Source organism: Cydia strobilella, chromosome 6 (assembly GCF_947568885.1).
Source record: "Cydia strobilella chromosome 6, ilCydStro3.1, whole genome shotgun sequence".
Taxonomy (NCBI): Eukaryota; Metazoa; Arthropoda; class Insecta; order Lepidoptera; family Tortricidae; genus Cydia; species Cydia strobilella.
Genome location: NC_086046.1, coordinates 8,183,966 through 8,198,785, shown reverse-complemented (window position 1 = coordinate 8,198,785; position 14,820 = coordinate 8,183,966). Strand labels below are relative to the sequence as shown.

The window sequence follows — 14,820 nt, the reverse complement described above, 5'->3', positions numbered from 1 at the left end:
GCGCGTATTCATCACTGCTAACTTCTTGGAGGATTATTCAGATTGTAATAACTGGTTATGAATAGTCAATACCCCCCCAATCCATCGTGGTTATTTGTAAAGTCCAGCTATCATTTTGCTAAAAGCAACTATAGTAATTTACTCTTTAAATATAGATCTACTCGCTAATATCCTAAATCATTTAGTGTATAAGTTTGTGCGTGCAGTGTATTTTGGGTTAAATGAACTGTTCGGGTTTTATTCAAGAGTTTTCTTCAAAACTCCAACGGAGGCCGCCCTATAACAAATTGGATTCGATAAAACAACGTCATGCTCTACGAGCACCCTTTGAACATTGGCAAAATCATCGTAAATTTATTAAAAGATATTAAGAGGAAGAAGATCAAATACATAACCAGTGATTACGAGTAAGTACAATCCTCTAAGCCTCTTGGTTCTCGGTTACGTATGTTTCCTTTATATACCTCAAACAAGAATATTGTGGTCTCGCCGTAAACTTAAAGAAGCTAGAGCTGAGCGTTTTCTTCGGTAAATTATACAAGAAAATGTATCTTTGCGACTAACTTAAAAACTGTGTCTTTTTAGAATCAAAGCATTTACCATTTAAGCATTTATGTAAAATATAGTAAGCATTTATGACTGTTTCAACCTGACTACTTTATGAAGCGAGACGCATTGCGACCATTACAACTGTAACGGTGTTAGTAATTGCGTTGTAATTGTAGGTCTGAATAAAGAAACTAGTTATCATTAAAACTGTTATCTAAAACAGTATCTCAATAAAAAAAAGTAAAAAAAATTGTAGGTACAGTCAGCATCAATAGTGGCGGATAAAACAACGCGCCAAAGGTATCTGCCACACTGGAGTCATTAATTATGTATATATCTATATATACGGTTCAAAAGTATATGTGACAGTCCCATTGTTCTCCATATATAGAGTTGAATCTATTTTTATTGTTCTTAGAAATCCGCTACTTTTGAAGCTGACTGTACCTTACGTTTCGCGTTACGGAAAACGCATAACAACCCAGCTCTCAAAGACCCATATTAGGTTTGAGAATAAAATTTCTCTACGCAAGTGGGCCGCTATAGTACCTTGACTCGGTTCTACTTTTATGAGGTCGGTGTATTATGAAGATCTTTATGCTGCAGTTGTAGCCAGTCCTTGACTCTACTATCGGTATAATTATTCGCCATTCTTAAGAGGTATTTAACAACCAATCTACGGTTTTGCTAATTATGTGCGTTTGACTAGCAACCACCAATTAACAAATCCCACCACATCAAATCACTGTATCTGTATTATACCGGCTGTCTAGCGCAACTTAACAAATTATACTAACACCATGGTTTATGTTTTTTTTTTACAGCTCTAAATTCGTACATCTATGTTATAAGTATTCTAACCTCGTAAACATTTCTTTGTGTTGAATACATTATTTAAAAATTATTGAAAACTTAATATAAATTAATGTCATGTCGCTATCGCCTCATTAAGCCTCATATAGATATATTATACAACAGGTAAATACCAGTCAGCTTTACTTGTAACCTAATCACCGGCACCGGCATGCCGGTCACGGGGCAAGTGCCCGACATGAGTTAACTGGCTACGTGTGGCATACGAATGGCACGCAATGAGCCGTGCACCTCAATTCACGAAAAGACTGTCAGCTACCTAATATAACAGGACCCGGAGATTCATACCAACAACAAGTAATGTGAGATCACTTTTCCAGTGGACAGAGAAAATGTTGCGAATAATGCCAGACTTCCTACCGGGTTCGTACAGGAATTTTACGATGTTCTGGAAATGATGGAGAATTACTGGTCGGGTTTGTTGAGATGTTTACTACAACAAAATATAGTACATTATTGTCGAGGCTCGAAAGTAGCTACTTGCTGATGAGTCATATATAGTGCTTTTTCTCAAAAATGGTGCAAGAAATATAAATATAATAGAAATATTTTACATAAGCAAAGTTCTACTGTACATATTTTCACAGAAAAAAGTAAAAACAATTGAAAAGATTTGCTTTGCCGCCTTTTTATGTTTTTAATTAAATATAGAAGTGTATTTTTCTGCTGAAAATACGCCAATTTAGGTGTCTCAAATAGGTTGGCGACACCAAATAGTCGCGGTACCAACATTATAATATTAGGTAATAGGTACTGATCATCTGTTTGGCTGTTTAATGGACCTATGCCTTCATTTGATATGGCCACTTCAACTTTTAAAAAGTTTAGAACTCGACAAATAATGGAATTTGTATGCAACATTGCAGTCCCGAAATCGAGACTGCAATGTTTTTAACTTTATAATTTTTTGACTGACCATAAACTACGCACTTCGCGACCTATTTTTTTACCGGCAACGTCGACTTTGCCGTCCATTTTTGAGAAAAATACTTTTCTTATATGTGCTTTAAATTAACATACTTTTGACATTTATATACAGGACTGTAAATCCGTTACCTGTTTCGCAGTGACCAATTAAGACGGTTAGGTCATAACAGAATTGGGTACTATGGTTAGGACCTGACCTGACTACAAGTTTTGCCATTTAATTACTTACAACAACTGGAATTGGTTTTATTACCTACAAGATATGTAACAGCAATAAGACTATTTCGTTAATCATATAATATAATATTGATACTTTGTGTGAAATCAGAATAGTTCTATCTATACTATAAAATATGTCACCGCAACCGCATAGCATATATATAGATATTATAAACAAATGATGCAACATAGTCGGATGAGTCATCAAAACGCTACAATAAAATTTATTCATTATTGTTTTATAATGGATTTTTAAATCCATCCTGGTTATTGTTTTTCTTATCTACTACACCTTTTTAAATGTTTAAACTTTGAATCCGGAACAATCCATACTTATCAGTGTATGCAAATATTTTTATCGAATTTAAGAAGTGTGTGTGATAAGATAAGCAAGCAATCGATATAAATAAATTAACTGATAATCGGTGTGATGTCAACCTAATTATTATCCCTTACTTACTCCATACATGATTACCCTTATTTATTAAATAATAAGTTGTAAGTACGGGAGATAGGGTAAAGCTCTTTATTTAAGCTCGCCGGATTTGTTTTAAGCTCGCTTAAAACTTATTATAATTGGGTTTTCTTTTTATGGAGTGAGCACACGAAGCTTTCTTATCTTTCTATGGCTAGATTGGTTAGTCGTAAATTTTTGTTTTATAAATTACGTAGATACTTATTTAAATCTTTATTTTATTACTGAATGGAAATAGGTATCACTGATTCACATCATTGATGCGATTCATAACCGGTTATATATAGTGTCACATCCCAACATATATGTAGTAGGTACGTATCACACAGAATTAATATACGTAAGTCCAAAGTACAATAAGGAGTACTAATACGTAGGGTAAACTCGCATGACCTATTTGGTGACACGCCTAATTCGGTGATACAAGTTTTGAAGCATGACACCCAGGAAAGCTAGTGAATTAGGGCCTTTCAAATGGGATCTCACTCACGGCTTCACGGCTTCGGCGGCTTTGCCGTGAGGCCCATTTAAAAGGAACTAATTCACTACTTTTCCTCGGTGTTATGCTTCAAAACTAGTATCACCGAATTAGGCGTGTCACCAAATAATGCGAGTTTACCCTACTTACGTGTAAATAATATTTTGTGTATATTTGAGATCCAATAGCGACTCCTACGTGCTCAGTTGCGAGATGAGATATCGATTTGCTCCCAGTAAATAACAGATTTTATTTGTGTACTACTTACTATAACGCTTTCATCTAGTGACGAGAAAAGTGCCTAGCATAATTTAATTATTTATTTTAATTCTATTTCAATTGTAATTTTATACTTAAACAATACTATAATTTTAACTCTAATTTTGAATTTTATATCTATTTTTTTTTTATGTTGATTGTATTTTAATTTTAATTCTAATTTTAATTTTAATTGTAATATTTGATATGTTAAATTGTATATGGATTCCGAATTGTCCGAAATAAATGAATTTTATTTTTATTTATTTATTTTATTTATATGTCCCACCTATTTCAGAACTGACTCGTTTGGTGTTTTATAGATTTTCTATTTTATAAACAGGTTTTCTGATAAATGATAATTACAATTTTATTTTAAAAATCTATAGAATGTTAATTAATTTTTCAGAAACAAAATTGCTTTACCAAAAAAAATTGTGTGGTTTTAGGAAACCACGATGTAAGTGAAACTTTTTTCGGATTGTAGGCATTAAACTAAAATAAAATAAAAAATACCGACCAAGTGCGAGTCGGACTCGCGTTCCAAGGGTTCCGTATATAACAAAATTTAAACAATGTATTTTTTATGAGAAACGTGAGTGAAATGTCTAAAAAACCCATAGGGGTCGGATCAAAAACTAAGTAATTAAGTCCGACTCACGCTTGACTGCAATTTGTAATAGGTTTTCCTGTAATCTATAGGTAAAGATCTATTTTGTTTATTTTTTTCAAAATTTTAGACCCAGTAGTTTCGGAGATAAAGGGGGGGGAATGGTCATTTTTTGCCTATTTTCTTGAATAACTTCTAAATTGTTTATCCTAAAATTATAAAAAAAAATATATTTGAGATATATTAAATATATTTCTCACAATGAGCTCTTTCACTTCATATATAACACGATATAGTTTGAAAAACTTTATTTTTTAATTTTCTCATTTACCCCTCAAAAGTGCCCCCATGTTTAATAGTAGATTGTGTCACAAGGGAGCAAAATGACATATTTACGGCAAGGGCGTACAATTGAATCCTAAACGAAGCGAAGGATTCTATAATAGAATCCTGAGCGTAGCGAGGTGATGTGAAAAATTAATTTGTTTGCGTTACATGTCCGTCTTTGGGTTACAAACTTACATATGTATATCAAATTTCAACTAAATTGGTCCAGTAGTTTCGGAGAAAATAGGCTGTGACAGACGGACAGACAGTCAGACAGACGCAGGAGTGATACTATAAGGGTTCCGTTTTTCCTTTTGAGGTACGGAACCCTAAAAACCGGCCAAGTGCGAGTCGGATTCGCCATCCAAGGGTTCCGTACGTTAAACAAAGTATTTTTTATGTGAAACGTGAGTAAAATGTCTTTAAAAAACCCATAGGGTCAGACCAAAAACTAAGTAATTAAGTCCGACGCATGCTTGACTGCATATTTCTTATAGGTTTTCCTGTCATCTATAGGTAATAATAAAGAACTATTTTTTGTATTTTTTTTTTCAAAATTGTATACCCAGTAGTTTTGGAGATAAAAGGGGGTGTGGTCATGTATTGCCTTTTTTCTTGAATAACTTGTAAACTGTTTATCTTAAAATGATAAAAAATATATATCTGAGATTCTCGCAATGAGCTCTTTCATTTGATATATAACACAGTATATTTTAAAAACCTTATTTTTTAATTTTCTCATTTACCCCCCAAAAGTGGCCCCCATGTTTAAAATTCATTTGTTTATGTTACATGTCCGTCTTTGGGTCATAAACTTACATATGTATACCAAATTTCAACTTAATTGGTCCAGTAGTTTCGGAGAAAATAGGCTGTAACAGACGGACATACAGACAGACAGACGCACGAGTGATCCTATAAGGGTTCCGTTTTTTCCTTTTGAGGTACGGAACCCTAATTATATTATATTTTAGCAAAGAGGATAGAATAGAATAGAGCGGTACTGTCATAATAAATTTTGTATCCACAGTAAATTCACTGCCATCTATCGACACAGTTTAAAACTAAAAATATCGAATAGATCAGTGGTTCCTTACCTTTTTAGTCCTTTGACTAACTAGGGAACTCGATTTTACCCCTCCTCCATAATTTGACATTTCATACGTCAGAAATGTCAACATTGTCAACAAAATTTTTACTTAAAAACTTCTCACGTAAAAATACAGAATTTCCAGAGTTTTTTGTTATAATATCGTTAAAAAATGAGTGATTTCAGTGATGAAGATGATCTAACGCCTGTGGATGTTGCACTTTCCTCGCTATAGTGAGATGAAAATTTTTGTGTTACACACGGGTGCAAATGTATTTTACTTCTCGTGTGTTGAAACACTCGCGGGTAAAATACAACTTTGCACCCTTATATAACAAATAACTATTTTCTTATAGATAGGTACCCCCGTAAAATGCCAGTTTTACCCCCACAGGGGTAATTACCCCCAGGTTAGGAACCGCTGGAATAGATAGAAAGTTTCTGTCGCCGTATCCCTACTCGCGTGGGCGCTTTTGTTTACTCACAACACAACGGTAGTATTTTCTTACGTGACTGGTAGGAAATGGAAACATTCCTATTTCAAATTCAGTTATTACGCAGAAGTTTTTGTTATTGAAATATTGTCCCGTGGATTTTAGTCGCAATTTTGTAATAAGGAAGTAAGTACCTACATAATAGTTAAAAGGATTGTTTTTAATACATTTCTCTTTGACAGTTAGCCAGTTTTAAGTAGGTATAAAGATATGCACAATCGGATTAGGACTAACCTCGAAATCTCTGGGACAGTCCTGAAATTTGGTATGTATATGTATGTTAATAAAAAGGTCTCTTTTTCATGTCCACACTATTTGACATTTGGGGATCTTGAGGAGCCGCCGCCATCTGGGAAAATGTGTACCATCTTGGAGAAATTTGCATTTTACTCGGAATCTAAGTTCTCTATTACAATATGATGTAATGCAACATTAAAGCCGATTAAATTCTACACAAAAAAGTCTTCGACACTTTTGCGGAAAAAAAAACATGTTCTTAGAGTATACTTTTCCAGGGGACATTCTCTTAATAGCGAACTTGGAGGAATATGAATTCCACTTTTGTCTATACATTTGTCCATGATTTACCCCAATATCAACATTTTACTCGACTGCAACTTCACTAGAAACGGGTTATGGGTTTAAGTACTGATGATTCAGTACACCCCGTAGCCTAGGATAGTGGACGGATTTTTTCAAATGACGTATTGGTAGATTGATCTTGCCCTTCACAACCTGTGTACACTTGTTTCATTAAATGAAAATCTATACAACAACTTGGGGGTGAAAAAAAATTAGCAATGGACGAACTTTCGACTAGGTTCTTAAATTTACACTAAAACTACATAAAATGGAATCATTCTAGTAAAAATAAGCTCGAAAATGTTTTATATACTACTGTTAAAACTACGTATCAAGAAAAAAGTTGTTGACCACTGAGATTGAGGCAAATGCGTTACATAGACGCAATTACTTCAACATTATTGACGCATTTTGCCAGTAACAGTTTTGAATGATTCACGGTTAGTTTCACTAGACTTAATTGCATAAAACAAAACAATACAAAATCACGTTCTATAATCGTAATCACGGTCTATATCCCGGTCAGCATTTTGCCAAGTTAAAAAAATATCCTCCAAGAATTTGACATGTTTTTTTTTCTAAAACGATTTTTTTCTAAAATTGTGGTTCGCATGTCTCAGTTAATTAATATTGAGCACATTCATTACTAAATATTACCAAATATCTAAAGAAAAACAAGGATGTAAAAGGATTTTGGTGACTTAACTCGTACACCGTGTAGGTCTGGGGTGAAACTAATTCTCAAATAAGCCATTTGAATACGATGCGGTAAAACGCCCTCTATGTTACGTGTTTCCAAGTAGTGCTCTCCAAGTAGTTAAAACCTTTATCATTAAATAGCAGGAACTGTAGTAACGAACGAACTTAAATAGACGCAATTATCCCAAAGTGGCAATTATCCCGGTTGACCTTACGTCATTTTAAAAAAATCCGTCCACTATCCTAGGCTACAGGATGTACTGCATTATCAGGTTAATGTGTTAGGTTGGTCAGGTTAGGTGTAGCCTAGGAGCAGTTTGCATTTTATATTTGCTTACTGGTTAAGTCGCAGTCGAGTAACATGTTGAAATTGGGGAAGATCAGGTACAATACAAATGTATAGACAAAAGTGGAATTCATATTCCTCCAAGTTTCTTATTGTCCCCTTTTTTTACGTGGACTAATGTGTGCGCGTGGTAGCTAGGTGTGGGCGAAGTGGGTCCTCGCCCACGGCCTCGCACTTAAGGGGCTTCGCGGAAGTCAACCCTTTTATCTTAGGAATACACATTGATAGAAAAGGGCCTCGCAAATGCGACTTCGCCCACGTCTAAATTAGTTCACGCTGGGCCACTGATTTTGCCTTACATCACATTGTCGTAGAGAACTTAGATTCCAAGTAAAATGCAAATTTCTACAAGATGTTACACATTTTTCAATATAGCGGCGGTTACTCGAGGTCCCCAAATGTCAAATAGTGCGGACATGAAAAAGAGACCTTTAATTAACATACATACTTACCAAATTTCAGGACTGTTCTAGAGATTTCGAGCTCAGTCCTATTCCGATTGTGCTATATCAAATATTGACACTTTCATATCAAAACACCTCTATAATTTCACTAAGCCATCACCATCAGCACAAGTAGGGCGGACATATATAACTTTCATTAAACACGATGAAAATTTCATTGTTGGCATCTCGGGAGATCGACATCCATTCACCTCATAAATATTGTAAACAACTAAAGCGACTCCTTGACGTCGACGTCATAGGCACTTCGTAATTAAGACAGGCGAAACAGTGTTTTTGACTCCAAGCTAAAGAGATTTAGGATACAGAGCGATTTCAGTTCGGTTTACCAAACAATGATTTACGAAAAGAACTACTGCGTCATGATGTTTATGAGCTGTTTAGACATTCGCATTCACACGTTTCAGCCGGAAACATACAGTTGTTGTTAGACATAGGTATAGGAGAGAAGTAATCTCAAATGTCAGAGCATGAACCTATTGTTAGGGCATTAAATTGATGATTGATTGTAGAGGCGATTGATTTATGATTAATTACCTACAGTTATTACCTTTATATGTAGCAATAATATAGGTATGTAGTTTTTTTTGGAATTGTGTTATGTGTAAGACTTTTAAATATGACTCGTTTGTACAAGGGATTTGAATGAAAATATAAATATACATTATAAATTTAGATTTAGATATTTTATTTTCATAGTTTGAAATTACATTAGGTATAATAAATTATGCTAGACTATTATACATGAATTTATATTATGATCGTCATTAATATTTACATACTTAATATTAATGAATAAATTAATAAATACAAATTAAAAAATGTCTAAAAAATAATCAATTTTAATGTCATCAGTTTTATCTATTCATGTCAAAACAAAATACGGGAATAACTAAGTACGAGTATCTCTTAATAGTCTTAATGTCATGTTCCAAGTAAAAACTAGGTACACATTACGTTAAAACTCCATAAATGAGAACAGGTCAATTTACACAATTCTATTTACTATATCAAATGTCGAGGTCAAATACCCATTTACTGAATAAAGTGGATTATCCAATAAAAGGACTCTTAGTTGACGTTCAAATATTTCATCAGATGTTTCCGTGCGTAATTCAGCGGGTAGACGCTCGCTCGTACTATGTAGTAATAAGCAAAACGAGTATTCCTCGGGCCTAGCTAACGTATAGATGAATCATATCAATTGAGCTAATGCACTTACCTGTTTACTCAAAGAGTCTCAAGTAAACCACAAATTAGGACAACTACCTCGTAGTAAAAGCAGATTATAACCGCCTTGAAATTTTAGTATAGATTAACGACTCTATTTTTAACAATAGGCTACAAAATACACTAACTAAATGATGGCTAACATAACTTTATTTGCATTTTACAACCGTCGACACCCAAAACGAATGCACTCTGTAGAAAACCGTTTGTTACAACATGTTTTTAGACCATTTTAACCCCATTCAACAAGGAATAAGGTTAAAAATTCAAATACATGCAATGCACTTCTAACTTATTTTGTAAGTAACTAGTTGGCGGCTACGAGAACAAAAGCAGATAATAGTATTGTAATAATACAATGCCATTGTTAGTACAGGTAAGTGCATTAGCTCAGTTGATATGATTCGATCTATACCCGGGGCCGGGGTCAAGTTATATTTTACAATGAATTTTCAACAGATTTTTACGAAAAATCAAGGTACCTATCAGTGCGTAGAAAAAAAAACCTAGTCTAGCCAACAAACTCTAAAATCATTTGACAACATCGAGCTTGAGAAACTACAAAGTTACAAGCGACGTAGGTAAATATAGCTGACTGATTTAATTTGCTATATTTTAAACGACCACAAAATGACCACACAAAATGCAACATAACTTGTCTTGTCAGCATAGTCTTGCAGCAGTTGCAGCGGACTACGTAGTACGAGTACCATTAAAGACGGCTAATTCCATGTTGACATTGAAACTGGCATATACCTCCATTGAATTCCAATAGTGAGACGTGGTAGGTAAACAAAACAACCGCCTTAATTACTTTCATAAACATTGTTACCTCCGCGACGCGACATCAAAGTAATTGGTGTACCTAATGCAAAATGGCGCCTTCACTTGACGTCGTAACAAATTAATAATTATTCCCTTTCATATATCCGATATATTCATTAACCGTTAGTGCTGTATTTAAATTAAAATGACGCCTGTACATTACGCGACTAGACATCTAATGTTAATTTTAGCATTATTTAGTACCCGTTCTCTTATTAATTATGATTAATTAATTTAGTAGTAATAGATAACTCTAGGCTGATAGAAGTACATAAAACAGAAGGGATGACATTGAATTGATATTAAGCTAGGTATTTCTCATCAGTCATAATACTCATAATATTGCACTACGATACTTTTATAAAAACATATTCTAAACCTGCTTATTTTATTGTAGGTCAATAGGGAATATTACGCGAAACTCTGCGTAGGGGGCGCCAGGGCGCCACTCTACCACAATCAGGGTCTATCGCGAAACAAGAAAATGGAAATTTGGTTATCTGTCACTTGCATATTCGAGCGATAAAGAGGCAGATATAGCTACGTCAAATTAAGCCGAAAATTGGCGATCTGCGGAAATAATTCGTGTAGTTTTGAAAATTGGGATAGTTGTACCTTGTGGTGTCCAGATGAACATACTAAAAGTCCTCGGGGGTGGGGGGTGAGCTAAGGGTGTAGGGGGGGGGGGACTGAGCATGACCCGACATGCTCTTGGCCGGTTCATTTTTATTTTTGATCAGCAGGTGACTTAACTTGCTTATTCTATACAAAAAATTTCAGTTATGATGAACAACTACGAAGAAACGACGTTTTCTTATGTCGTCTATTTTTCATCTCTTTGTTAACTTAAACACCCTGTAGCTCCTAAAGTATTGATCGTAGAGTAAAAATAAATATAACCTAATTTGTAGAAAATTTTATGTATAAACTATTGTTCGAAGTAATTATAATGCTATTCGTACAGATATTCGAGATACGAGCAAAAATCTGAAAAAAAAATATACCTTCAACCCCCCCCCCCCCCCCTACACCCTTAGCTCACCCCCCACCCCCGAGGACTTTTAGTATGTTCATCTGGACACCACAAGGTACAACTGTACCAATTTTCAAAACTACACGAATTATTTCCGCAGATTTCTTTAATTTTCTTGGGTTAATAGCGAAATTTCGGATTCGCGTTTCCCGGTAGGTCCTCTGTCATCAAACCGCCTTGATGCATTAATGTCATATTTTATTATCTCTGAAAACTTGTCAAAAACCTGTTAAAGGTACAGTATGTATACGTTACTCTATCTATGGTTTACTAAAATTAGGCTAGTTCTGCACTCTGTTGGCAGAACATTGCAGTCATATCCCCTATTAATAAAAAGAAAGGTTGTCTCAAACTATAACAAATTAACTATGTTCCTTATAGCATGTCAGATGAATTGTATTGTAAAATTTGTAAGTTAATAGGTACTATATAAGTTCCTAATCACATTTTTATGGCATTTTAGGATTCTTCTATTCTAGGATTCTTTTAACGAACTAAAGGGACCCACTGACTATCAGTCCGCCGGACGATATTGGCCTGTCAGTTGTTTAGAACTGTCAATTTTTGTTCTAACTGACAGGCCCATATCGTCCGGCGGACTGATAGTCTGTGGGCCCCTTAAGCCGTAACTAAGCCAAGCATAAAAGTTATTTTAAGTTTTAATGAGAAAATCGTTTGATAGATATAAAATAATCTCCGCAAATGGAACACCCATGAGTAAGTAAATAATCTGGTGATACAAAACCTACTAATAAGTAACGATTGATTACCACTGGCACCGCTGCCGATATTCACAGACCTCTCATTCCAATAAGCTCAAGGGATTCCGCGCGTTATGATCCCGGATTATTTATCATTCCAGATCTAAGCTAAGTAATAGCATAATAGTATACGCAAATGCGTAGACTAATAGATTGCTCCTTCGATTATAACCCCTGTTTTTAAAATAGTATTTAATTTTCCAAGCTAGGTGAATTTACCTACATTTTACACTTGCATATAATTTCGCGTGTGATGATGAAACTAGCTACAATCCTAGATAGTTGATAAATTCGCAGATGAAACCAATTTAGACCAATGACTCGAATCAGATGTGTAGCAACAAAGCATATGGTCGGGGAGCCCAAGAGGGAATTTTTTGGAGTCACTCGAGCGCGTCAGATTAAGATATGCCTTGCACCCTGTTGAGTACTTCCACCAAGTATGCGTCCTTGACACCGAGCAGGGAGTCCAAGGACAGCCCGTCAGAATAGTAAAAAAAAATTGCCACCTTGAAATACTCGAGCGCGTGAGATTAAGATATGGTTATACTTGTTAAATAGTGCTCATTTCAATAATCTGACGATTATAGCGATCCGTAAGCGAGTGGCACGGTCACAAAGTTACAATAAAAATCGCCACCTTGACATACTCCAGCGCGTTCGATTATTTTTTGTTTTGAAGGGAATAACGCAAGAATAACCAAATAAAAACAATCTGCCGATTTGAGCAATCAGAAATGTCAAAAATCGTTTATGAAGTTTAGTGCACCCAGCTCTTTTCCCTATCACTTTTTAGCTATCTCTATAGTAATCTGACACGCTCGAGTATTTCAAGATGGCGGTTTTTTTGCAACTTTGTGACCCTGCCATTTGCTAACGGATCGCTGAGTCGTCAGATTATTGAAATAGACACTCTTGTAGGGTCCACTTAACATTCCCTTTGAATATCTGACGCGCTCGACATATTTTTTTTTCTAATTTTCTACGCTTCTGTATGACTAGTATGACTACCCTGCCTATGTAAACCGGCAGATTAACATGGTACCCTTGTTATCAGAGACATGTTACGCGACTGACACTACCAATATTTGACGCGCTCGAGTAACTCCATTTGGTGTTTTTTTTTTTAAATCTGTAGATGCTTTCCTGCTCACTAAAAAAGAAAACATTATATAACCTTTTTTTCTTCCTATCATCTTATATTTCGATTCCAATAGGTCTCTACGACGCTCGAGTTACTACACATTTAGCATCGTCGCCTCCCCTGCTAATACAAATAGCGAGCCAGACTGCAGCGCAACCATATTGGTTTTTAATTACTCACCACAGCCTGGCATTGATTTGTAATAAATATGCGTAATTTCGGGAAATCGAGGCCATCCGTCTGGTCAGCCGAGACGACCTTATGAAACATCAACTGTCGAATATGTTGATCAAATTCGTTTACCATTTTCGATGATTGGTTACGCGTTACGGCAATCATTCCTTTTTTTACTTTTTTTTTAATTGTACAGCCATCACTTGGTAATTACGATTTGTTTATTAGAATCGAATTAACTTGCGTTTACGATTGTCGATTGCCCATGCATGTAAAATCACGTGTATTCTGTCATCATCTATATTGAGACAACGAGTGCATTGCTAAGACTGTTTATTCATTCTCTGCCCTACCCACATCTCATACATAAGTCTACCTACAATCATCATCATCATCATGTCATCAAGCTGTGCATACACGTAATACCGACAAAATTACATGGGCAAGACAAGTTGCGCTTGTCCCATGCCACTATACGCTTCAATGGTCCATGTGTTTTGTAAATCGGATGAACGTTGTAAGTTATTACAAAACTCTGATATGCGTAATCGCAGGTTGATGATATGACTGTCTGCCGGTCTAAGCAACTTAATTCAACTGATAATTACAACAGTGAATATACTATTTCGGACGTGCGTGTTTAAATGCTACAATTTTGAATGAAATGCTGATATTTCTTCTAATTTGCACGTATTTCATGCCAGCAAACTGAAATTATTAATGTTAACAGACCAACAATATAACATTCTATTTATATAAATGAAATTTTTGAAATTGACACCTTCACTGCAGCATACTTTCTGTGGGGTCTTTCGGCCCCATACTGCAGTGAAAGTGTTAATAGGACAGAAATTCGATGTCAATTGCACCGACGTCCCCAACCCTTGGTGCTTGCTTCTGAAGCCTAATTTGAAAATGGAAAGGCAATCTTTTTTCCATTCATTCGATAGGTATAAAGTAATTTCACATGCACAGTAGTCCCACGTGTGTCTTTCAAGCTAAATGTGACCTTTTGATGACAAAATTCGAACAACCGCGTGCTTGATTAAACTGCAAAGGTCATCGAGCATGTCAGCGATTGGAACGAAACAAGCAAAACAGACGTTTTTTCGGTGAATATTCTCCATTTTAATTCAGGCGGAGTACAAAGGTGGAGTTGGGTAAAATAAAATGATGTACCAGGCTTCGATATGTAAGTACGCGCCTTATAAACCTGGCCGGTAGGTATACATTAAATATATAAATAAAATAAAAATAAAAAT

The 14,820-nt window shown here is 35.2% G+C and overlaps 1 protein-coding gene across 1 annotated transcript in view; it reads left to right on the top strand.

Moving 5' to 3' along the window:
- LOC134742056 (diacylglycerol lipase-beta) overlaps positions 1-14,820 on the top strand; it is a 101,977-nt gene that overhangs the window by 23,905 nt on the left and 63,252 nt on the right. The gene's annotated exons all lie outside the window — the stretch shown is intronic.